We start from the raw sequence: 23928 nt of genomic DNA, 5'->3' as shown, positions 1-23928 counted from the left end.
TCAAAGTTCCTCCAGGTGGACCCCCCAGAATTTGCGGGCTGGGGGCTCAGGGACAGCAGGACTCCCTATCTGCCCCCTCCACAGCGGGTGGGCAGGCGGGGGCTTACGTCTCGCTGCAGGCGGAGCGAGGATGCCGGCCCTAAGTCTCCGTCCTCCCCCACCACCAGGGCCGGGGGCAGGGGAAGGAGTCGAGGAGGCTGAAGGTGCTGGAGGTGGGGAGCGTCGGTGCAGGGCGGCGGGCGGGGCGCCGCGATGGGGGAGGGGAGGGGCGGCCGTCGGCGTTTCTCGGCGGTTCCCCGGGGGGCCCTTTCGCAGGCGGCCGCTCGGGAGCAAACTCGGAGTGTCGAGGGCGAAGCCCTTGGCGTAACACCAAAGTTTCGACCGGCGGATCGGACGATCGGAATGTGCCTGGCGCAGATCGCCGGGCGCGGCCGTCGAGGGGCTAGCGGCCGGTGCCCCCGGGCGGCCTGCGGGGCGTGTCCATCGACTGCGGCCGTCGGGCCCGGCGCGGGCGGCTCGGGCTCGGTGGCGAGGCCCGCAGGTGGCGGCGGAGGCGGGGAAGCGGGCTCCTGACGGGGGCTGGCGGCGGGGCCGGGCTGGGAGTCGGGAGTCGAGACCGAGGCTGGCGGAGGCGGAGCGGAGGCGGAGCTGCGCGGGGATTCCCGAGGGCGCGGGGGCGCGGGGGCGCGGGGCAGCGGCCGGGAGGTGCCCGGAGCGGAGCCCACGTGCGGGAAACCGCCTCCGCCCCCTTGCTCCTGGCCGCGGCCCGGCACACCGCGGCGGCGGCGGCGGCATCCTGACCGGCCGGGGAGTCCGCGTCGTTGAGCCGCCCGGCGGGGCGCGCGAGCTGCTTCAGGCCGTCCGGGGCCCAGCCGCCGGGGCACGGGGGGGCACGGGGGGACGCGAGGGCCCAGCAGCACGGCCCCGCGGCGCCAGCTCCCCAGGCCCCAGGTCCAGAGGGGACGCCCGAGGTTTGGCAAGGGCACGGGGCACGGCGGAGAGAACTGGGTCCCGACGCGGCTTCCGGGGTGTCGGGGAGCAGGGCGACCCTCGCGGGGACGCCGGCACTGCGAGGCGAGGAGCGGGGCACAGAGTTTCCCTGGAACCGCCCGGGGGGGCGCCCACTGCGGGGGCCCTGGTCCAGGCGGCGGGGAGGGCGCCTTCCACCCGCTCGGCTTCTTTCTTTTTTTCTTCCTTTTTTTTCCTTTTTTTTTCCTTTTTTTTTTCTTTTTCTTCTTCTTTTCTTTAAAATGTAAATATGTAAGCTTAAAACTATCAAAATCCCTGACAGACTCATTATGGAGATAGGCATGATTAGTTTAAAATTTATGTGGAGGGGATCCCTGGGTGGCGCAGCGGTTTGGCGCCTGCCTTTAGCCCAGGGCGTGATCCTGGAGACCAGGGATCGAATCCCACGTCGGGCTCCCGGTGCATGGAGCCTGCTTCTCCCTCTGCCTGTGTCTCTGCCTCTCTCTCTCTCTCTCTCTCTCTCTATCATAAATAAAAAAAATTAAAATAAAATAAAATTTATGTGGAAAAGCAGAGGAAATGTAACAGATAAAACGATTTTTAAAAAGAGAAAGAAGGTAGATGGATCACTATAGCTAGAATTAAGTTTTACTACATAACTAGTTGTGGGTTGCCATAGGCAATATAAACACACTGATCCATGGAACAGAAAATGGAAACCAGAAATAAATCCATACAAATACCTCCAAATGAACTTGAAAAGGAGCAAAATCAGTTTGATGGTGGAAGGATAGACTGCAACAAGTTGTGTTGCAGCAGTAGGACTCCCATAGGCCTCCGTTCCCTTCTCCAAAATCTTGATCTAAATGTCACACCCTGTACAAAAATTAACACATAACACAATACTATACAAAATACAATACCTGGACAGCCCGGGTGGTTCAGCAGTTTAGCGCTGCCTTCAGCCCAGGGCGTGATCCTGGAGACCCCGGATCGAGTCCCATGTCAGGCTCCCTGCATGGAGCCTGCTTCTCCCTCTGCCTGTGTCTCTGCCTCTCTCTTGTTCTCTGTCTCTCATGAATAAATAAATGAAATCTTAAAAGAAATACAATACCATAAATAATATACTAGAATTTATTTAAAATACAATACTACAAATAATATACACACAAAAATACTACAAGACAGAGGAAAAAAATTGGAAAATGTTCAGGACCCAAGGAGGGCAAGGTATGCATACTTAGTTAGACTCAACTCCAAAACACAATCCATAAAAGTAAAAATATGTAAAAATCAGACTTAAAAACTTTTACTCTATGAAAGTTTCACTCAAGATGTTAAAAAGACAAGATACAGACTAGGAAAAAAACTTTTGCAAGTCACATATCTGACAAAGTACCTGTGAAAATAAAGGAGACCTCATTTAAAATGGAGTTAGAAGCGCTGAAGGAGGTTCTCACAGACACACCATTCCTTGCAGCCTACTTTTAACTGGCAGGAAGAAGAATGATAATTCTTTTACAAGGGAGGACACTTTTCAGGTAGGAATTTTATTTTCTGCCTATAAGTAAGGAACTTCCCTCTCTGCCCCAGCAACAATGAACTAACCACTGTTGTGCCCAAGTTTGCGAATCCAAGAAACCACCAAGGAGCCGACATCAATGCAAACGCTCGAGGGTTTATTTACCAGCTCGAGCTTGGGTCCAAGTATGCCAGACACTGCGGAGCAGGGACTTGGACCCCGAGGTGGGGTTCAGCTTAGTCTTAAGGGCTGGTCTAGGGGACCTCCAGAAGGCATGGAGGAATTTCTCAAGTTCTGTTTACATTCTGATATGGGGCTTTCAAGGGCATTGAGCTCTGATCTCCTTCTCATATGGGGCTTCCTGCCACTGGCTTGGGCTCTGTTTTTATTCTAATATGGGGCTTTCTAGGACGTTAAGCTGTAAGCAGTTTTCTTCCTGTAACTGAAGTAAGGTAAAGTTCAGCTCTTATTCACAGGGGCCTGGGATGGCTGTACTTGTGCTAACGCTGAACTTAAATGGAATGGCCTTAATTTTCTCAGCCTCCACAATATAATGGTACAGTGTTTTGGTATACATTCACACATAAAATTGAATTGTGTTCCCCCCAAATCTGTAAACTGAAGCCAACCTAAACCCCACTGCCTCAAAACGTGACCATATTTGGAAATAGAGTTGTTGCAGATGCAAATTAGTTAAGATGAGGTTATACTGGAGGGGGGCCCCTAATCCAATATAAACCGAATACTGGGTGAAGATGAAGGCAAAGACTAAAGTGATGCAGCAGAAGCCAAGGTGCAGGAAAGATGGCCGGCAAAGCCCCGGAAGCTCGGGGAGAGGCAAGAATACAGTCTCCCTCACAGCCCTCAGAAGGAGCAAAACCTTGCCAACACCTTGACCTCAGACTATGAAATGATAAATTGTTGATATTTAGGCTACTCAGTTTGTGGTACTTTGTTAGTATCTATTTGTTAAATGTCTGTGAATGAGTCAAGAGTAACTTGTACTGAGGACCTTATACTGTCCAAAAAGTGAACAGTAATGTAAAGTAATTTGGTATCATGGTAAATCAAGTTTGTATGGTGAAAACTCAATGTTAATCACTAAATATATAGTAAGCTCTGTTTAAAAGCCAAGCAAATAGTGACAAAAAAGACAAACTATTTTTTTAAAGATTTTATTTATTTATTCATGAGAGACACACAGAGAGAGGCAGAGATATAGGCAGAGGGAGAAGCAGGCTCCCTGGTGTGGAACTCGATCCCAGGACCCCAGGATCAAGACCTGAGCTGAAGGCAAATGCTCAACCACCGAGCCACCCAGGTGCCCGACAAACTATTTTTTAAAAATCAATTAGTATAAGAGGAAAAATGAACAGACTGGGGAAAACAGAAAAGTTATTGTAGGATGATAGGTTTAAACAGAAATATATCAGAAATTTCTTTACATATAAACTTACTAAAGCTGACATTTAGAAAAATAAGTAACTCTCTATGTTGTTCAAAACCAAAAGTATTCAAGTTTAAAAGAGAGAGAGATGGACGAAGATGTCATGCCAGCTGTAACCTAATAAAAGCTGGTGCAGCTATGATAATACCAGGCAAGTTAGTTTTTAAAGCCAAAATCGTTACTAGTAGTACAATGAATCATCTTATTAGGATAAAATGTTTAGTTACCCAAGATAGTGGAAAATTTCTAAGTGTGAATATACATAATAATATAATCAGATATAATCCACAAAAACCATGTTTATGAGCAGAAAAGGCAAGTACAAAAATGTAGTGAGAGATTTGATGAAAACTTTTAGAAAATGATAGAAAATTTGAAAAAGTGTTAAGTAAGGAAATGGAAAACTTGAAAGAGAATCAGAAAGGAGCAAAATTGACTTAGTTCCCCAAATTGCAAATGCATGCTGGGCCATAAAGCAAACTTGAACACACTTCAAAAGGCTATAGTCACGGGATCCCTGGGTGGCGCAGCGGTTTGGCGCCTGCCTTTGGCACAGGGCACGATCCTGGAGACCCTGGATCGAGTCCCACGTCGGGCTCCCGGTGCATGGAGCCTGCTTCTCCCTCTGCCTGTGTCTCTGCCTCTCTCTCTCTCTCTCTGTGACTATCATAAATAAATAAAAAATAAAAAAAAAGGCTATAGTCACAAAATGTAGGTCATCTGACTGCCACCTAACTTAATAAGATTAAGACTGTATATGAACAATATGAAGATAATTAACAAATGCCATATCTTAAAATTAATAAATTTACTTCTATATAGCTTGTAGTGTAAAGACGAAATCACAATGGACATTATGATTTACCTAATTTAAAGGCAGTAACTAGTACATAGCAAACTTTAGAGCATTGTTAAGATTATAAAGGATGATGTATAGCTACAAAAACATTTATTATAAAAGGTAAATTATGAAAACCAATGACCTAAGCATTCATCTTCAGAAGATAGAAAAAGAACAATATATGCAAAGAAGAAGAAATAAGAAGATAAAAGCCGATATATAATTGAGGAGATCAGCAAAGTCAACATTTATTCTACAGAGGCTGACTGATATGAAACAAGAAGGCACAAACACAACTAGGTCATTTTAACTAATACATATGATAGTAGGTATTAAAATAATGATATCACTGTAGAGTCTTCAGATATGAAAAGGTAATATGAAGGTATATTGAATAACATTACCACAGAAAACTTGAAATTTTACATAAAATGGACAAATTTAGAAGAAATGTAAAAATATTTTTACAAATTTTGACTGGTTAAATTTGACATTATGTTTTTAGTCCAGATTCCAACCTTCCAGCCTACACCTTTCTTTGGCTGTACAGTGTTCACATGCTTACTGTTCCTACACTTCTTACTTGAATCTGACATATCCATTGCTCCCATTCATCCTTTTGATCGCACTTCTGATTTCAGTTGAGACCACAGAGGGTCATTTCACATGAAATTTGACTGAGTTTGAATTGGCAATATATCACTTCAATTACTCTTGCTTTGCCCCCTTGGGACTTTCTGCCGTGAATTTCTCCCTCGGAGTTAGTCAGGCTGCACCTAGATGCAGCTCAGAAGCATGAGGATTTCATACCATGGGGGAAGCCTGCAAAGTTTGGGAAGGAGTTGTAGACTCGTGGCGTGGGGGTGATAAAATACTTCCAATTCATATCCTTTATGTAGAGAACAATGACAAGCATCTGGACGCATATCAGGAGATCCTGGCAGAACTGAGTACCTGTTGCCCCGTGTAGTAATCTCCGTTAATACACACTCTGATTGCTTTTTCCTCTGCTCCTGCATCTTCAAATACACTAAATCTTTGTAAGACCTTGACGTAGATTTTGCACCTGTAAGAAACCTAAGACAATGATAGAACCTGGAGATTTTTTTTCCTACTTTCTTGAAGAAATTCTGTAAAATATGCAGCATTAGAAAGTGTTGGTTCTGTCAGGTTTAATCCATTGGTAGTGAAATGGAATAGAGAGGCCAGGCAAAAGTTGGTCTAAACAGGCTTTTATGGGACGTGCTCTCGGGCGAGGTTCCGTGGCCCACAGGGGAAGGAGAGAGCGGGGAAGTCGTGCCAGGCAAACCATGGGGGGGGGGGTCTATAAAGAGTTTTTGGCAGGAAGGTGGGGGCAGGGCAGGATTCCAATTGGGGCAGGGCAGCATTCCAATTAGGGCAAGAGTTACGGGTCTTTGTGTGCAAGGTAGGGCAGCAAGTGGTGTTGGTGGAAAATGGGGTAGGGCAGCATTCCACTTAGGGCAAGGGTTATGGGTCTCTGTGTGCTAAGTTAGGGTAGGGCGGCAAGGTGGCCTTATTGGGAGGTTGCTGGCCTGGGGTTGGCCGTTTTGAGGTCCCCAGTCTCGCCAGCCCAACAGGTTCAACATAGACCCTCTCTGAATGCAAGGGAAAAATACCAAACCCTGCTAGCATTGATATAATAGTCTCTGAAATGGAACTACAAGTTTGTCACTGTTCTCTTTGTCCAGGACTCTATACCTTTTCATCTCTGCATACCCTTACCAAATAAAACCTCTGTATTTCTGCCATGGCCTCCATTCTCAGTTGTCCAGGTTGCTTCCAGGCCTGAAGATTCCTCTGAGCCCCCAGCCAGTAGCAGTGTTTCCCTCTGTGTTTTTAGAGATTTACTTGGTGCTATTCTTTCTACTGTAAGCAATAACTCCAGTTTGTAAGCACTACTTGTTGTGCTCCAGATTGCGAATCCGAGAAACCACCAAGGAGCCGACACCGATGCAAGTACACAAGGGTTTATTAGCAAGCTCGAGCTTGGGTCCAAGCATACCAGACACAACAGAGCAGGGACTTAGCCCCCCCCCCCCCCCAGGTGGGTTCCAGCTGAGTTTTATGGCCTGGTCTAGGGGATTTCCAGAAGGGGTGGAGGAATTTCTTAAGCTCTGTTCTCATTCTAATATGGGGCTTTCAAGGGCTTTAAGCTGTTTTTTTTTCCTGTAGCTGAAGTAAGGTAAAGTTCAGCTCTTATTCATACGGGCCTGGGATGGCTGTGCTTGTGCTAACACTGTACTTAAGTTGGAATGGCCTTAATTTTCTCGGCCTCCACACTACTCAGTAAGGTTGAAACCTCAACGTTGACAACTTAAATATCATCCCTTTTGTATCTTGGGAGAGTTTTCAGTCTGTTCGTAAAGCAGTTTAGTGTAACCATTCACTTCCCCTTCACCTGAGATGTTTATTGTAACAGGTTGACTCTCTCCTCCTCCTCCTCACCAATATAGGTCATTAACAGGAGATCATACAAAGATTTAATTACGAAAGCATGTATAAAATGATTTTGTTCACAAATCTTTGAAGAGAGAAACTGAAATTAGTCTTAGGAAAGGAAAACAAGAATCTGCCAGAATATTAATAAGCGAACTGTTTTTTTGTTTTTGTTTTTTGCATGCATGTGCTGTTGCTTTGATTCTTTTGTTTTTAACAAAGCTCTTTCTTCAAAGACTTAAAAAGTAATAAAACCTTGTCATCAGACCTTCTGGAAACTCTAGGAAATGGCACATCTCTCTGACTCCAATGGGATCGACCTTATGATTAATTAAGTGCAATCTTATAATTTGTATCTAAACATAACTACTATAGTTAAAATGTCAGTGGTAGGAAAGTATGACTCAGGTCATTTAAGTGACTAAACAGATATCTAAAACATCTGCTTGACATTGGGATAAAACCTATGAGTAGGAGTCCAATACTTGCTGAAGAAAAAAAAATATTCTCATACTCTTAACAGTGGTAAAAAAGACTTTATTCAAGAAGGATCCACTGGAATGGGATTTTGCAGTAGCAGGAAGGGATTGGATTCAACTCAGAATACAGCGAGAACAAGTGGAGATTCACAGCCAAAAGTGGGGTGAGAGGTCAGTAGATGGAAAATTGCTAAGAGGAAGCATCTGGGGAAATGGAGAATTCTGGCTAAACAGACCTAACAAGTTTCTTGCTGAAGTAAGGCCAGGATTTTCAGATATCACCACCTTTCAGATATCAAAGGTGGAAGGGTTCTTTCTAAACCAGCTTAACAAGATTCTTGAAAATGCAAAGACTGACTTAGAAGTTCAAAGGTGGAAGCCTACTTGAGAAAATGGCTTAGAGGAGCCTGACTAACAAACATTTGGTCAAAAAGAGTGTCATACTTTACAATGTATACCCTGCTAAATTTTGTAAGCTATGTTATTATTAGACTTGTGATTTCTAATAACATGTATACCATTTTTTTACATGTATATTAGTTTTGAAATGCAAAATGCTAGCGTAGGAAGGGAACTTAGGTGTGATTCAATGCAATATGTTAAATCTATATTGTGAAAATTGTGGTGTAGAAATATGAAAGAGGCAAGGTCAGATCATACATTTTTGGCAGAACGGTCTCTTGGTTTTAATTTTGTATCATTTTTGTTATATAATACTGAGATGTGAACCTACATTTTTAATGTTCAAGAGCTTTTTCCCTTTTAGCAAAAGAACATTGTGTTTTTAAATGAAATTGTTCAATAACTGCATCCACATGAATAACATTGGCTTCATTCATAATTTATCAGTTCCTTGAAGAATAACTTTGGAAGCCTATTAACAATGTTTTATAGTTAGGTAGTTCTAACTTCATGAATTTCTTGATTTGATTCCAGTTGTGTGAACCGTTTCCTTTTTATGAGGCTCTTAGGTATACATGATTAATATAAGCCAATATTTGACCAAGTCATAGTCCATTTTTATAAAAGGATTCCACTAATATCAGATGTATGAATCATGTGCCTCTTTAGTGTGAGTGGTAATATTAATTAAAATCTCAGTGTCCATTTTGAAATAAAACTATGGAGGTTCTTTTTGAGTAACAGCCACCACTGGCTTACATCTTCCACTTCCAGCCAATTAAATGTAAATATGTGATTCTGAATTTACCCTCACATAGATTTTCTATGTTTCTTTGAATGAAAAACACTACATATTAAGGATATTTAATTTTATATGCTTATTAGTGTCAGTCAGCCTCTGATCTTACCTTTAATTGACTTTGAACAACACATATACCTAAGATTGCCTTTTATAAAATCTATTTATACTGTCATTGATTTACATGAGATATTGGTTTTTTTTTTTTAAGATTTTATTTATTTATTCATGAGAGATGGAGAGAGAGGCAGAGACACAGGCAGAGGGAGCAGCAGGCTCCCTGTATGGATGTGGGACTCAATCCCGGGTCTCCAGATCACACCCTAGACTGAAGGTGGCTAAACCGCTGAGCCACCCGGGCTGCCCTACATGAGATATTGTATAGCAAGTACTCTGTGCTTTATAGTGTCCTGGGTTCCACTGATCTTTGGCAAAAGCTCCCAGCTATCACTTCAAAATCAGTATTTATATTGGAAGCTAAGTAATTTATCATGAATTCTATATAAAATATCATCTGATAACATGCTCTACTTTGGAAACTGCAAAAGTATTCAGTATTTCAGTATAGGTGGTAATTCTCTCAATTTGGATTCCATTTGAATTGCAGAGCCCCCGAAAAGAAATATGCTGACAAGAAACTTGTCTTCTAAAATTGTACACATTTCTTAACTGCCCTAACCAAGGTAGGATCAAAGATAGTGAGGAACTTGCCTTGAAATATGATTGATCTCAACCTCAGGGCCCAGGATAATTATATTAACTTCTTGCAACCATTTCCTTAATAATCAAGAATTTAAACTATTCAGCATCCTGCCAGAACAAAAATTACTCTCGTTGCTACATGTCTCAAAAAAATTTAGTGTTTAGAGAAACTGCATTACTTACTCATTTTACATTTTATTTTATTTTTAAAGTTTTTTTAATATTTTATTTATTAATGAGAGACACACACACACAGAGGCAGAGATAGGCAAAGGGAGGCAGAGGGAGAAGCAGGCTCCCTTCAGGGAGCCAAATTAGGGACTTGATCCCAGGACCCCAGGATCACGACCTGAGCCAAAGGCAGAAGCTCAACCACTGAACCTCCCAGGCATCCCTTTACATTTTAAATTTAGATTTGTTATGCTTGTTGTTGGCTACAGAAAGGTTAGCAATTATTATTATAATTGTTATTGACAGAAGAATTTGTGAGAGCCACTAACAAAAATCAATCATTTTAATTAGAGTGCTATATAACTATTGAAACTTAGAAGGGTGAATAACAATGACAAACATTTGTTAAGTCTTTACTTCGTTAAAGAAAGTACACAATATTTACAAATATTATTTTATTTACTCTCCATTTAACCCTCTGAAATCATTTTATTTTCCTCTTTTGCAGATGTGGTCATCTAATTTGGCTAAAGCCACACAGATATAATCCGAGCCCGGAGGGCCATCTGACTCTTAACCATTATGTGTGTTGCTGCCCAAATCTTAAAGCCTATCATACCCTAAAACACACACACACACACACACACACACACACACACACACACACACTCCACCACCACCATCAACAACAGCTAAGTCAGCATTATCTTATTATCTTGTTATCCAACAGTTGGCAAGATTTGAATTACAAATGTAATTTGTAAAAATGGTTAAAAGTAATTGAGACTTGAGAAGGCATTAAATGAGGGACAAGGCTAAAAGTATTACTATTAGTCAATGTCATATGAACAGCTATATGTTAGAAAAGAAAAATTGTGAAATTATGTTCAGGCTTTGATGCTATTGATAACTATTATATTTTAGTGAATAACCAGTATGTGTAAGACACATCACATGCACCATTGTCTTCAAGCTTTCACTAACCTTTCAGACATTTATTATCCCTAATAAGGATGACTGATTTAGAAAGATAAAGTTAACTTGTCAAAAGTAGCCAAACTAGTTAATGGTAGAGTAATAATTAGATCCCTACAAGAAAGAAGTTCTATTCACCCAGTTAAATTGGCTTTCATTAACAAATTTAGTAAGGGGATTTATTTAACTAGATTGAACCGTGTCAGATGACTACTGTAAAAATGGAGATTAAATCACTGACAAGGGATCCCTGGGTGGCACAGCGGTTTGGCGCCTGCCTTTGGCCCAGGGCGTGATTCTGGAGACCCTGGATCGAATCCCACGTCGGGCTCCCGGTGCATGGAGCCTGCTTCTCCCTTTGCCTATGTCTCTGTCTCTTTCTCTCTCTCTGTGTGACTATCATAAAATAAATAAAAATTAAAAAAAGATTTTAAATCACTGACAAAAAAAATTCAAGACAGTCATTATTGTGACTTAGTCGAGCAGTGCACCTATATTTCTTTGATAATTTTTTTTAATTAGCAAGTATTTTAGCTTGTTAATTATATGCAGGCTTTTTCATTACTAAGAAATGACAGAACCAAGGAAGGAAGGAAGAAAGAAAAAAGAAGGAAAGAAAGAAGAAAAGAAAAAAAAAGTAAGAAAGAAAAAAAGGGAGAACAGGAAAAAGGAAAGATGAAAATTGATTGCAAAATGAGACAGATACACAAATAGTAAAGCAAATGTAAGGAAGAAGTACGATGAGATTAAGAGAGTTAATATTATATTGAAAAACACATTTGTTAATTTTTTTATACATGTCTTCTTTTCCTAACCACTTTATATTGAGGCAATTAGTGTCCTTTTCCTTGACTGATGTTTATATTTCTCCTTTTGAGGAAAGACATAAAGAGATTAATGAAAAAGAAGAAAAGTTATTTTGTTTTCACTTTTACTATGAGATAATGGGTACTGTATGCTTGAAAGTGAAGGAAGGGGTTTGTAGTTACACTCTTTTCTTACATTTGTTTTTAATATCTTTCTGTATTTATAGATTTCTTTAACATATGCGTTGCCTTTTCACTGGCAATCTCCTTTGCTGTCTTGCTGTCTCCTTTGCTCTCAGTGATCTTGCTGTCTCCTTTGCTCTCAGTGAAGTTGCTACAGGTGCTGGTCACCGAGGACCTTTGTCCTTATCATCTTTTCTTTTAATGTCGTAAGTATTGACAGTATCTCCCTGATACCACCTCCCCATGCATGGTCACAATTCAGGTGTCACCTTCCTGGGTGACATCTCTAAAAATTGCTTAATTTGAAAACAAGAGTTCTGATTTATGGAAAATACACTTTTTTTTTTTTCTGCCTGAACCAATCAACTATCCTACAGCGAGAAGAATTCAACTTCCTGATAGTTATAATTGGGTTTAAATAATCTAAACAGAATCTGAATGATTATATTAAGAGCTGGAGAAGAGGCAAAGTGATTAACTGTATCTAGCTAACATGTCACAATTACTTAACTTTACTTAAAAGTTTAGTGAATGTTCTAAGTGATATGGAAATGTTAGGGCTCAGAGCAGACGGCCAAGAAAGAATTCATGAGACGTTATCCGTGCAAAAAAGGTGTTTTTATTAAAGCACAGAGACAAGACCAATGGGTAGAAAGAGCTGTCCTAAGATTGTGAGGAGAAACTGATTTGGGGTGGTAAGGACAGGGAAGATTTCCTAAAGGATTTTCATGAGCTAAAGAAGACTCAAAGGATCCAGGAAGCCTGGCTATTATTAAGCTAAGCTTCTTTTTTCCCTCTAGCAAGGCATTAACATTAAGACAATTGGGACTTCCTGGAGGACTGCTTGCCTCAAATATTTCTCAATGGGCTGCAGGTTATAAGGAAATTTAATTTTATCTACATTTCCTTCTTTGTTTCCCCACATCATAAGCATTTTACTAGCATCCCTTCACTTAATCATTGAAAATGCACTATAAGTGAAATGTTTATACTTGTTTGTTTCATGGGAAAAGAAATTGAGGCACAGAGATATTAACTAACCCCTCCAAACTCACACATTTAGCCACTTGTAGCACACAGATTCTAAGGCAGGGCTTCCTTTTCTTTTTATTTCTCCTTCTTCTTCTTCTTCTTCTTCTTCTTCTTCTTCTTCTTCTTCTTCTTCTTCTTCTTCCTTCTTCTTCTTCTTCTTCTTCTTCTTCTTCTTCTTCTTCTTCTTCTTCTTCTTCTTCTTTTTAAGCAATCTCTACCCCCAACGTGAGGCTCAAACTCACAACCCCAAGATCCGGAGTCTGCTGAGCCAGCCAGGAGCCCCCCTAAGGTAGACCTTTCTGATTCTAGAATTCATTATGATGCTTTCTATTCCCCCATGTGAAAAATACAATATTACCAGTTTTCTTTCCTCTAGCAGATGAATCCTTGAGGTTAATGATAATCAGTCTCTCTCCATATGACAACAGATAATTACTTTATGTTTTGTAAAACTTTCATTGTGACCTCTTGGTTTTGTCTTTAAAAAGCGAGCAGGAGAAAATGTCACATAAAATCTTGGTGATTATTTTCAAAGCTACTATAAAACAGAAATTAGAAAACAAAGGCTAAAAATATACAAAGAACAAGGCTGAGAAAAAGAATTGAGTAAAAATTAATTAGTTTCCATGTCTCTTCAGTCTTCCTGACAACATAGAAACCTAGATCTTAGACTTTATTTTATAATTCATAACTGATCTATACATTTACATAACTTATTTGCAATTTTTTTCTGATCTGTTTAAAGACTGAAGGAGTCTTCTCAGTGTGCTTGGCAAGTTAATATTTTGAAACAGGTAAAAATATTTCAAAATAAGGCTGAAGGATCATGCAAACCCTTAGGACAACAGACTTTGGAATTCTATTTACATTCATGATAATTAAAAGCTTTATGTAATTTTTTATTATAAAAATCTCCAGGTGGCAGTTAATATTAGTCTGATATTACTAACAAGTATACCAAAATTTAGATTGATCCATTTGTATATTACTTAAACAAACATAAGCAGTAATTTTGCAGAAAAGCTGAAGGCATAAGCTATGTTCCTAACTACTGAGTTACACTTAATGCATTTTTACCTTGACTATTACAATTTGAGGAGAGTCCATGAACTCCACTCATTGTCACTATTGTAGTAACAATGGTAATTTTGTGGAGGCTGGAGAAAATTAAGGCCATTCCACTTTAAGTTCAGCGTTAGCACAAGTACAGCCATCCCAGGCCCCTGTGAATAAGAGCTGAAATCTACATTACTTCAGTTGGGGGGGGGGGGGACAGCTTACAGCTTAAGTCCTAGAAAGCCCCATATTAAAATGAGAACAGAGCCCAAGCCAGGGGCAGGAAGTCCCATATCAGAATGAGAACAGAGCTCAATGCCCTTGAAAGCCCCATATCAGAATGTAAACAGAACTTGAGAAATTCCTCCACCCCTTCTGGAGGTCCCCTAGACCAGCCCTTACAACTAAGCTGAAACCCACTCAGGGTCCAAGTCCCTGCTCTGCTGTGTCGGGTATACTTGGACCCAAGCTCGAGCTTGTAACTAAACCCTCATATGTTTGCATCAGTGTCGGCTCCTTTGTGGTTTCTCTGATTCACAATCTTGGGCACAACAATTTAAGTACAAAATATCAAACATAGTTCAATATATGTAGTTCCATTGTTGGATATACCATACAGATACTTAAATTAAGTAATTTGTTCAGATTTTTTTTTGCTCAATCTCAGAATATCTGTTGGAACTTGTCTCATTTTGGTAGATCAACATAGTAGGATAAAGATTTGTTTTTTTCATTTATGCTCAACAACACTTGTCCTATTTGGGTGATTAACAACTTTGGAGTAATACTCACTTTGGTCTTGGGGAGGTATTTAAAAATATTCACTTTTTCTCCCTATTTAATTAATTCATTAAGATGATTGTATATTAACCAAAAATATAAGCAATAGAAAGAACAATAGCTGAACTTGGAGTAGAATAATGCCAGATGTCACATAACAGTGTACTTTTGGGAAAAGATAAAGACAAACTGGTTTTTCTACTCACAGTTTGATAAAAACTCTTATTAAAAGAGTGATAACTAAGGCTTATATAAACTCTTCTGTTAATATCTTTCAATAGATATTGCTAGTACCCCTAAATTTTTCTGTTGAATGATCTCCTAAGGCTGTCCCTTAGGATGACAGCTCATTAACTTGACAGAGGCATGTGCTTACCATCTAATTTTCTGCAAAGTAGTTTGGACATATTTTCTCCTTTTTTTCTCTTTAAAGACTATCCGTAGAAAAGCTTTCCAACTATGAGTTTTACAATGTTTTCTTATATGCCAAAATAGAAATAAAAGATATTTGTTTGTGATCTTGACATGTTTTTTTCAGTGACTTTGTTGCTGTGCCATTTCCATTTATTTATAAGTAAAATTGTCACATGCAATACATTTGTAAGACCTAGAAATCAGGTAAGAAAACAGCAACCTCTATGACTATTATGTAAGCAATGATAGGCCACTGATGATAGTCTAATCTGAGTGGTAGGAAAGGAAGATACATTTACATTTTTAATTGAGACCTCTCTCTCTCTCTCTCTCTTTTTTTTTTCTTTAGCCTGTGTGCATTATGTGACTTAATCTGAGCAAATGAATGAATGATTTTGCATTTTGTTAGATTAGGTAAAGAACACTACTTCAAGATTATAAAGATTTACTGTGTAAAATTGAAATTGCAAGTTATTACTCAAAGGAGGCTCTGAGTATCAAGTCTCAATGATTTATTCTCTCTATATGTTTATAATTTTAAAATGGATTCAGTATTCTCATAGAAGGACATTACAAATAAAATAGTTAATCCCAAAAACAATTATGATGATGAATAAATATTCAAGCTTAATTTATTTTGATAGAGTTGATATAGCTGAAACAGAAGGAAATTAATCTCATGTTGCACTTTCATTCTAGAAATTGTTTATTCCTTATACTTGGATATCAAATGAAGACCAACCACCACAGCTCTGTTGCAGTTGCAGCTACAGCTTTAATGAGCTCAAAAAACACCATTTCCTCACCTTTTCCCTTTGCTCTCTTGAGTCTTAGATCCCAGTGCTTTGCCATGTGCATAATGTTGAAAAACCATGAGCTTAATTGAGCTCCAAATTCCTACTGTATAAGTGCATCGACTTCATAGTGGTTTTCATTTACATTTCTCTGATTAGAGATGTTGAACACCTTTTCATGTACCTGTTGCATCTTTGTAGCTCTTCTTAGGGAAATGTCTATTCAAAACTGTTGATCTGTTGCCCACTTTTTAATCAGATTCTTTTTTGTTTTGTTTTGCTGTTCAGTTGCAGGAGTTCCTATAGTTAGCAATATGGTGTCCTGACACACACACACAAAGGAAGAACAGCAAGGGGATTCTTAGAGGTGTTGGATATGTTTGTTATCCAGAGATATGTTGGTAACAATAGAGTAACATATTAGTGAAATAATTATATTCAGTAGCTATATTGAGATTTGGGGAATTTTAATTTAAGATGCATATTTCACAGTATGGAAAGCGAGCACTGTTTTATTATTATTTTTAACCACAGATCCAACTTTTCTGTCACTGGTTACTAAGCAAACAAAATGATACCAACTTTGTGGTATCTATCTGTGTCACTTTGACAGTGTCTCTGAAAACATGAAATGTTTAAACATGACATTTGTATTTCAGAAAATTTTTTCATACTGAATGTGAATAGAAAAAAGATGAATAAATTCACAATATTGACTTACATTTATATGACTAGGAAATGAGCATACCATTTTTCTTTCCTTTAGGCACAGAGTTGATATCCCCTCATGGCATTATTCTCTAGTCTTACAAATGTTCTTGTGCATGACAAGAAGTCCTTTTGCTACTTGACTTTGCAGATTAATTAAACTATAGTTATACAAATGCATTCATGAATTTCATTTCCATCTTTTTTTCAACTCTCAAAATACAAAATACATGTATATGTATATGTATATATATATATCACACTGAATTAAAATATGTCAATTTAACTTTATATTATTCATTAATATGTTTATGGGACATACAGGCAATCTAAAAACTTCATAATCAGCAAGAAATATGAGAATCCAACCTATATTTTAATGATGAGTTTCTGAAAAATATTAGCTAAATTAGAGCCTTATTTAAGATGGAGTCCACAGTAATTTTTAAAAATCTGTAATAACATGAAAAACTAAGGAATTTAATGCAAATGAAATGTCCCAGAAAATTTTCTTTGAGATTATATTGTGCAATAATTGCCTATGTTTGTATAGTTCAACAAAGTTTCTTTTTAACTGTGCTTCTTCACTTGGGCAAGTAATTTAAGATTCACAGTATTTTTGATTGTGGAAAACAAACAATACCAAAAAATTTCTTTAAAGAAAAAATCAGCATAACAACAACAATAACAATTAACAACAATAACAAACAAAATTTTTGTTATTTAATCTCTAAATAAAAATTTAGAGGTCTGTGAGAGTACTAGGGAGAGTTTAGAGATTTGTGAATGTACTAGTCAGGGGTGTCCAGAGAAGCAGAACCAATAGGATATGTATATAGACACATATATAAAGACATTTATTATAAGGAATTGGCTTATGTAATTATGGAGGCTGTCAAGTCCAAAGATCTGTGGTTGGCACACTGGAGACCCAAGAGAGTAGATGGTATAGTTCCAGTCTGAAGCCTGGCAGTCTTGAGAGTAAAAAGGAACTGATGTTTCAGTTTGAGTCTGAAGGTAAGGAAAAAAAAAAAAAAAGATGCCCTACCTAAAAGGGCAGTCAGGCATGAGGAATTCCCTCTAAACTCGAGGGAAAATCAACCTTTTTGCTTTATTCAGGCCTTCACCTGATTGAATGAGGTCCACACTTTATGGATGTAAATCCACTTTAGTCAGTCTATCAGTTTAAATGTTAATTTCATCCAGACATTTCACAGTAATATCCAGAATAATGTTTGACCAAATATCAGGACACCCATGGCCCAGTTAAGTTGACACATAAAATTAACCATCAGAATAGAGTTAGTTAGAAATTATGTAGTTGTAAATAAAGCCTTGCACAGTGTTTAGCATATAATAAATACTAAGTAAATTGCACATATTAATATTAATAGTAATTAATTATAAAATTGCAACAATTCATTAAACACAGACTTTCTGTTCCTTGCAGTTCAAGGAACTGGTATGGGTGGTAAGCACTGCATATTCTTTTTAGAATGGCTGTGATTGAAATTGGTATAATAGCCTTGACTCTCTGCTTATATTATAGAGATCAAGGGCCAAACCCTACTTTATTCTCTAAGACTTTTCATTTCCAAGTAGTTTCAAACAGAGCCTCTCTGGGTCTTAGGATGTTATACTACAACTTTCATAGTTGATGTACCATCCCAGACATGCCCTATGGACCCAACTGCTACATTTGGTCTCCAAATAACTAGTAAAGCCTGGACCACTGAGTAATAATTTATGGTATGACCTAAATTCAGGAGCTCACAGAAAGAAGCTAAAAGGATCCTTCCAAAGCAAATATCTTTGCCAAGGCAAAGTGCCCAGTGTAAATTGATGCTGGTTGTATAATGTTGGAAGAGAATAAAATGAAAAGATTACCTTGGCATATTCTCATGGAGGTATATGCTTTTTGTTTTTCTTATCCTGAGGTTGGTCCTTTCTAAGATTTTATTTATTTATTCATGAGAGACACAGAGACAGAAACATAGGCAGAGGGAGAAGCAGGGTCCATGCAGGGAGCCCAATGTGGGACTCAATCCTAGGACTTCAGGGTCATGCCCTGGGCCAAAGGCAGGTGCCAAACCACGGAGCCACCCAGGGATCCCCCTGAAGTTGGTCTTATTGGAGTTTGGCAGGAGATAACCGTTGACTTCGCTACTATGACTTGCAGCTGGAGCTTTTATGCGTAAGATGCAGGTTTATTTTCTTTAAGTTAATTCAAGAATTCAAACAGCCATAGCTAATTTGTGGAAAGTGGAGCAAGGTATGGTGAATCAATCCCCAGCTCATGAAATTGCAACAAAGCCAGTGATTATATCATGATGTGTGTTCTATTGTGCCTGGCATAAATAGATAGATAGATAGATAGATAGATAGATAGATAGATAGATAGATAGATAGATAGATAGATAAATAAATAAATAAATAATTTTTAAAAATGTGGGTATAAAGCCAGAATTCAGAATAAGGAAAAATATTTTAATTATCACACATGTGAAATTTGAGAATTTAGATTTAGCACTTTTCTACTCTTGAAAGAAATGCCCTCACAAATGTAACATGCAATATTTTAACAGGTATGATGCAAAAACATAATTTATTTGATTATCTATATTTCTGTGACACAAATGTGTAGCAGGCTTGCGAATAACATCAATTTGTGAAGTCAAATTGATTTTGCATCTGAAAATATCAGGTCACACCCTAGAATATTTGAGATATCTTTTGCTGAAAATTACAGAAAAATCTTTGTAACTACTTTTAGCACATTCTATTCCTCACTAGTCATCATCTGTTATAAACTTCTTATATATAAGCAGATGCACTTATATACTATACTCCCAAGAGATTCATCTCCTCTAAATTTATTTTGTTTTAGATTTTGATTTTTAAATGCTGACATAGATTAATCTGAGATATTCAGTCTCAGCATTTACATGAAATCTCCTTCTCTATAGGCCAAAGATTGAATTCCTGAAAGAAGTCTATGAGGTACACTCAATTGTTGGTATTGCAGAGGATAATTTTGGAGAAAATGCTTCCAGAGTAAGCTGACATCGCAATGATACACACATCTAAAAGACCCAGGTTGTCTAGAAATATTTTGATTAGAAACCTATGACTTTGAGAAATGGATTGCTCTGCTCATCCTAACCAACAAAGCAAAACTTATTACATGGGCCTAGATGAAAACCTGAGGGAAATTTGACTTATGCTTATTTATAAATATATGAATATTCTTATCACTATTTCCAAGTTCTATTTTCTAGTGCTTAATAAAGCCCACTTCCCTTTGTTCCCTGTTTATTTTAATTAACCCTCCTTTTCTTGAGGTATACTAAGCAGCCTAGAATCTAAAATCTAAGCAGCCTCTTTCTCAAAAAAACATGCTAAGCAGTCAGTAACTTAAAGTACTTCATCTATTGGCTGTTTAATATTCCTTTTTAAAATTAGTTTATTGTTGAAACAGGCATTTCAGAATCCACTTAGGAAGTAATTCCTGGATCTCAGGTGATCCACCTTTAGGAAGTCAAGGATTAAATTTCTCAGAATAATTCCAACCTTGAATCAAGAAAATACACAGATTCCCCTGGGTGAGATCATGTGAAAGGAAATTATCCTACAATAAGCTTTAAAGTGATAAATTGCTAACACAAGCAAATGTTTCTCAGGAGACTGAAGCATGATGCTGGTGATGATTGGAATTCAGGGGATTGTCTTACTCCTTTGATCAAGCTTAGAAAAATCATAACTATCTTGATAAAAAAAAGACATGATGTTAAATTTTACTATTTTTAACCATGTCACATTTGAAAACAAACATATTCCTAGGTAGTGACTCCGACAGGGCCTCAAATTATTGTGTAAAAATAATGACTTTATTCCCCACATAAATGGTACAAATATTATTTGAGGTACCTTTACTGGTTCATTTATTCTTCAATGAAATGTGTTTATAGCTTCAACAGGAATTGGTCTTCCTTTGTATTTGGATATAATTTTTTAAAAGTCTGTGGATAATGTCACAACTATGAATATATTCCATTTTATTGAATATGACAAGCTGCTACTATGGAATATGATCAACTCTTCATATGTGGTCATATATGTGCCTAAAATGTCCCACCAGAACCAGAATTTTTGTCCAGTATTTACTCTGTGGTTTAATTCACTCCCAGTTCTAGTAATGCAACCTCCCATGAATAGATGTGTGGGAAAAGCCTGAGAGGAAGCATTGTATGCTTAATCTCTGTCCTCTAAACATAAAAGTTAATAGGGTAGTAAAACATTATTATTTCTGGGAAAATAGAAGTAATCAAAAATATACCTCTGTTTTCTTATTTTTGGGAATTTTCCTGACAAAAGTCAATTCTCTTACCTTCATTTATACTCATCACTTATGTTAGAACCAAACCAGGAGTTTTAAGTGTGTTAAATAATGCTTTTGTACTTACAGAGAGAGAGGAGAGTGGGAGAAAACAAACAAGGTAAATAAATTCAAGCATAAAAATACAAAATTCCAGGTGTGATGACTAAGTGAAATATCCACCATAGAAATTGAATCACAATGGAATTTTGTTTGGAATTTTTTCCCTAAAGTAGGAAATTTATTTAAAGAAATCATATTGATGTGTGTAGGATATTACTGGTAATTGTTTATTGTATAAATGAGCCTGTGGTTGATTTTCAACATCTATATGGAATTTTAAAAGCAATCAAATAAGCAACAAATCCAATTAATAATTTTCTCACAAAACCACAACTAAACAGATGTTTCTTTACTGGAACTGCATAAAAAAAAAAACATGCCCTAAACCTCTTTGGTTCAGAACATTTTTGCATCATGTAAAATGCATCATGTAACTCAGCCCTTTATGGACATAATTGGTATTCTGATAAAATTTAATGAAGTCAAAAACTCCTACTGGGAAGTTAGGATTTCCTGGTCAACTGATCACCTAGTTCAATCATCTTTAGACAGTTAGATAATAATGCATTTTACTACCTTCTTCCTCATTCCCCTAACCCCCACCACCAGGGTTCTTTTTTTATTTTTTCCATCTTTTTTACTTCAACTTTCAGATATAATTCTGACTCATTGTTGCAATATTTTTAGAGAAATTTTTTAGCATTTTATCCATCGCAATGGGCATAAAAACATATATTCATCACTGAAAGCAGTGCTATGTATTGTTTTTCAGAATCAAGAGCTACCACAGTTGGCATAACTAAAATCTATTCTGTTCATGCACTATGACAGGCCCTACTTTGACCTCTTCTGTGTTTTATGCCTCATTCATCCTCCAACACCACTCATAAAAGTGCTACTCTTCTCATTTTATGAGTGAGGAATCTGAAATACAATGAGATTAGAAAATGTGATCAGGTCCTCATAATGGTAAAGAATACCTGGTACTTTATGTTTTAAATATTTGTATATATTTTTATACTTATACATTTTATAAATAAATTTTATATTATATATTTATATACTTTTATATTTATAAATTTTATTATAATCAAGCACAAAATAATAAATTAGCAGCATTAATCATCACAGCCATTAAGTTACACAATTTCAAAATTGACAATTTATCTGAGACAGATTTCTTAAAGACAAATAAAATGTATTTCTTATGTATGAAATGTTCTTTTTTTTTTAAAGTTATCTGTGGTAATAGCTGTCTTCATGGTTAAGGTGCCTATCTAAATTCTTTTTTTTTTTTAATTTATTTATTCATTCATTCAGAGAGAGTGAAGAGAGAGGCAGAGACACAGGCGGAGGGAGAAGCAGGTTCCATGCAGGAAGCCCGATGTGGGACTCGATCCCAGGTCTCCAGGATCACACCCCAGGCTGCAGGCGGCGCTAAACCGCTGCGCCACTGGGGCTTCCCTATGAAATGTTCTTAATAAATAACATATTACAAAAGATTCACACAAAGGTAACAGCTTAATTAGTAATAGCCATTACTAGTAGCAATATAAACATACATTATCAAGAAATTTCATCAAATTGTGGTGAATTCCAACAATGGAATATTGTACCACTCAGCAAAATAAAAAGGGAGAGGTGGAATGAACTACCATTACACATAGCTTGATGGTTAAATACTAAAAACATTTTATTGACTAAAAAAATCTAGCCACAAAATTATACATACTGACCATTCCATTTTTTATTAATGGAAAATACTAACGTACAATGGTATAAATAATAAGATCCACACGCATGTGGGAACTTACTGGGATGGTGAAAATGTTCTATATCTTCATGGGAATTTTGGTTGCAAGGATTTATAAACCTTTGTTGTAACTCATGGAGTGGTACAGTTAAGGTATGTATACATTTTAGTATATGTGATTTTTCCTTAGAAAATATTAACACTAATAGTTGAAGAGGAAACCAGGCTTTGTATTTTTTACTCTTTGAAGGAACCTACAATAATGAGTTGCAGTTTTAGGAAACACATTTGCTTAGTTTTTATTCTTGGCTCAATCCTTTTCATTGTGGAATAACAAGAAAATTGCTGATCCCCACCCCCCATAACTTATTTCCTTGTATTGCAAAGTAGGAATATGTATGGTACCAATAATGGAGTGTTGTGAGAATTAAATGCAACCATGTTTGAAGCACTTAGTAGACTGTGATCATTGTTTAAAGTTTCTTTCTTTTTTTTTTTTAAGATTTTATTTATTCATGAGTGACAGAGAGAGGCAGAGACATAGACAGAGGGAAAAGCAGGCTCCCTGCAGGGAGTCTGATGTGGGACTTGATCCCTGGACCTCAGGATCACGACCTGAGTCAAAGGCAGATGCTTAATCTCTGAGCCACTCAAGCATTCTTAAAATTTCATTTTGTGTACTCACATATACACAGATTCTCTCCCTACCAAACTGATGCTGCTCTGAAATAATCCTCTTTGTTTTCTTCTACCAAATTTCTTACTTCATTGACCTGAAGAGTGAAAAGTTGATCTAACAGCTTAATTCACTTTTTACTTCGTTATTTTGAGAAGAGGCTGCCACTCTTGGAGAGAAATGGGAACAGTAAGAAAAGAGAGAAAATAACCGCTGAGCATAAAAGCCCAACCTATGCCACTTTGTAATGATCAGCTCTTCTTTCACTTACCTGTAATAACTTATAGAGAGAAATTGTAGGAAGGGAGTTACTTTTATCCTGTAACATGTAAACAGTTTAGATGTGCATATTGTCAAGTACCATGACACTGACCTCTTTATCCTCAGCAGAGCCTGTTTTCTTCCTTTGATACCTTGCCTCACCTTTCACTGTCCCCACCAGCAGCACTGCAAGGAAATTCTTTCTGGACTTCCTCTCGTCTATCCACACTCTCCTGTTTCTTCAAGTCACGAGCAAGATCCAT

General features: G+C 37.9%; 1 pseudogene; it reads right to left on the bottom strand.

Annotated features, from left to right (window-relative positions):
• LOC129499373 (elongin BC and Polycomb repressive complex 2-associated protein-like) lies at window positions 1-23928 on the bottom strand (annotated as a pseudogene).

Source organism: Nyctereutes procyonoides, unplaced genomic scaffold, assembly GCF_905146905.1.
Source record: "Nyctereutes procyonoides isolate TBG_1078 unplaced genomic scaffold, NYPRO_anot_genome, whole genome shotgun sequence".
Classification (NCBI taxonomy): domain Eukaryota; kingdom Metazoa; phylum Chordata; class Mammalia; order Carnivora; family Canidae; genus Nyctereutes; species Nyctereutes procyonoides.
The sequence above is the reverse complement of the archived record's forward strand: the minus strand, read 5'-3'. Positions and strand labels throughout refer to the sequence as shown.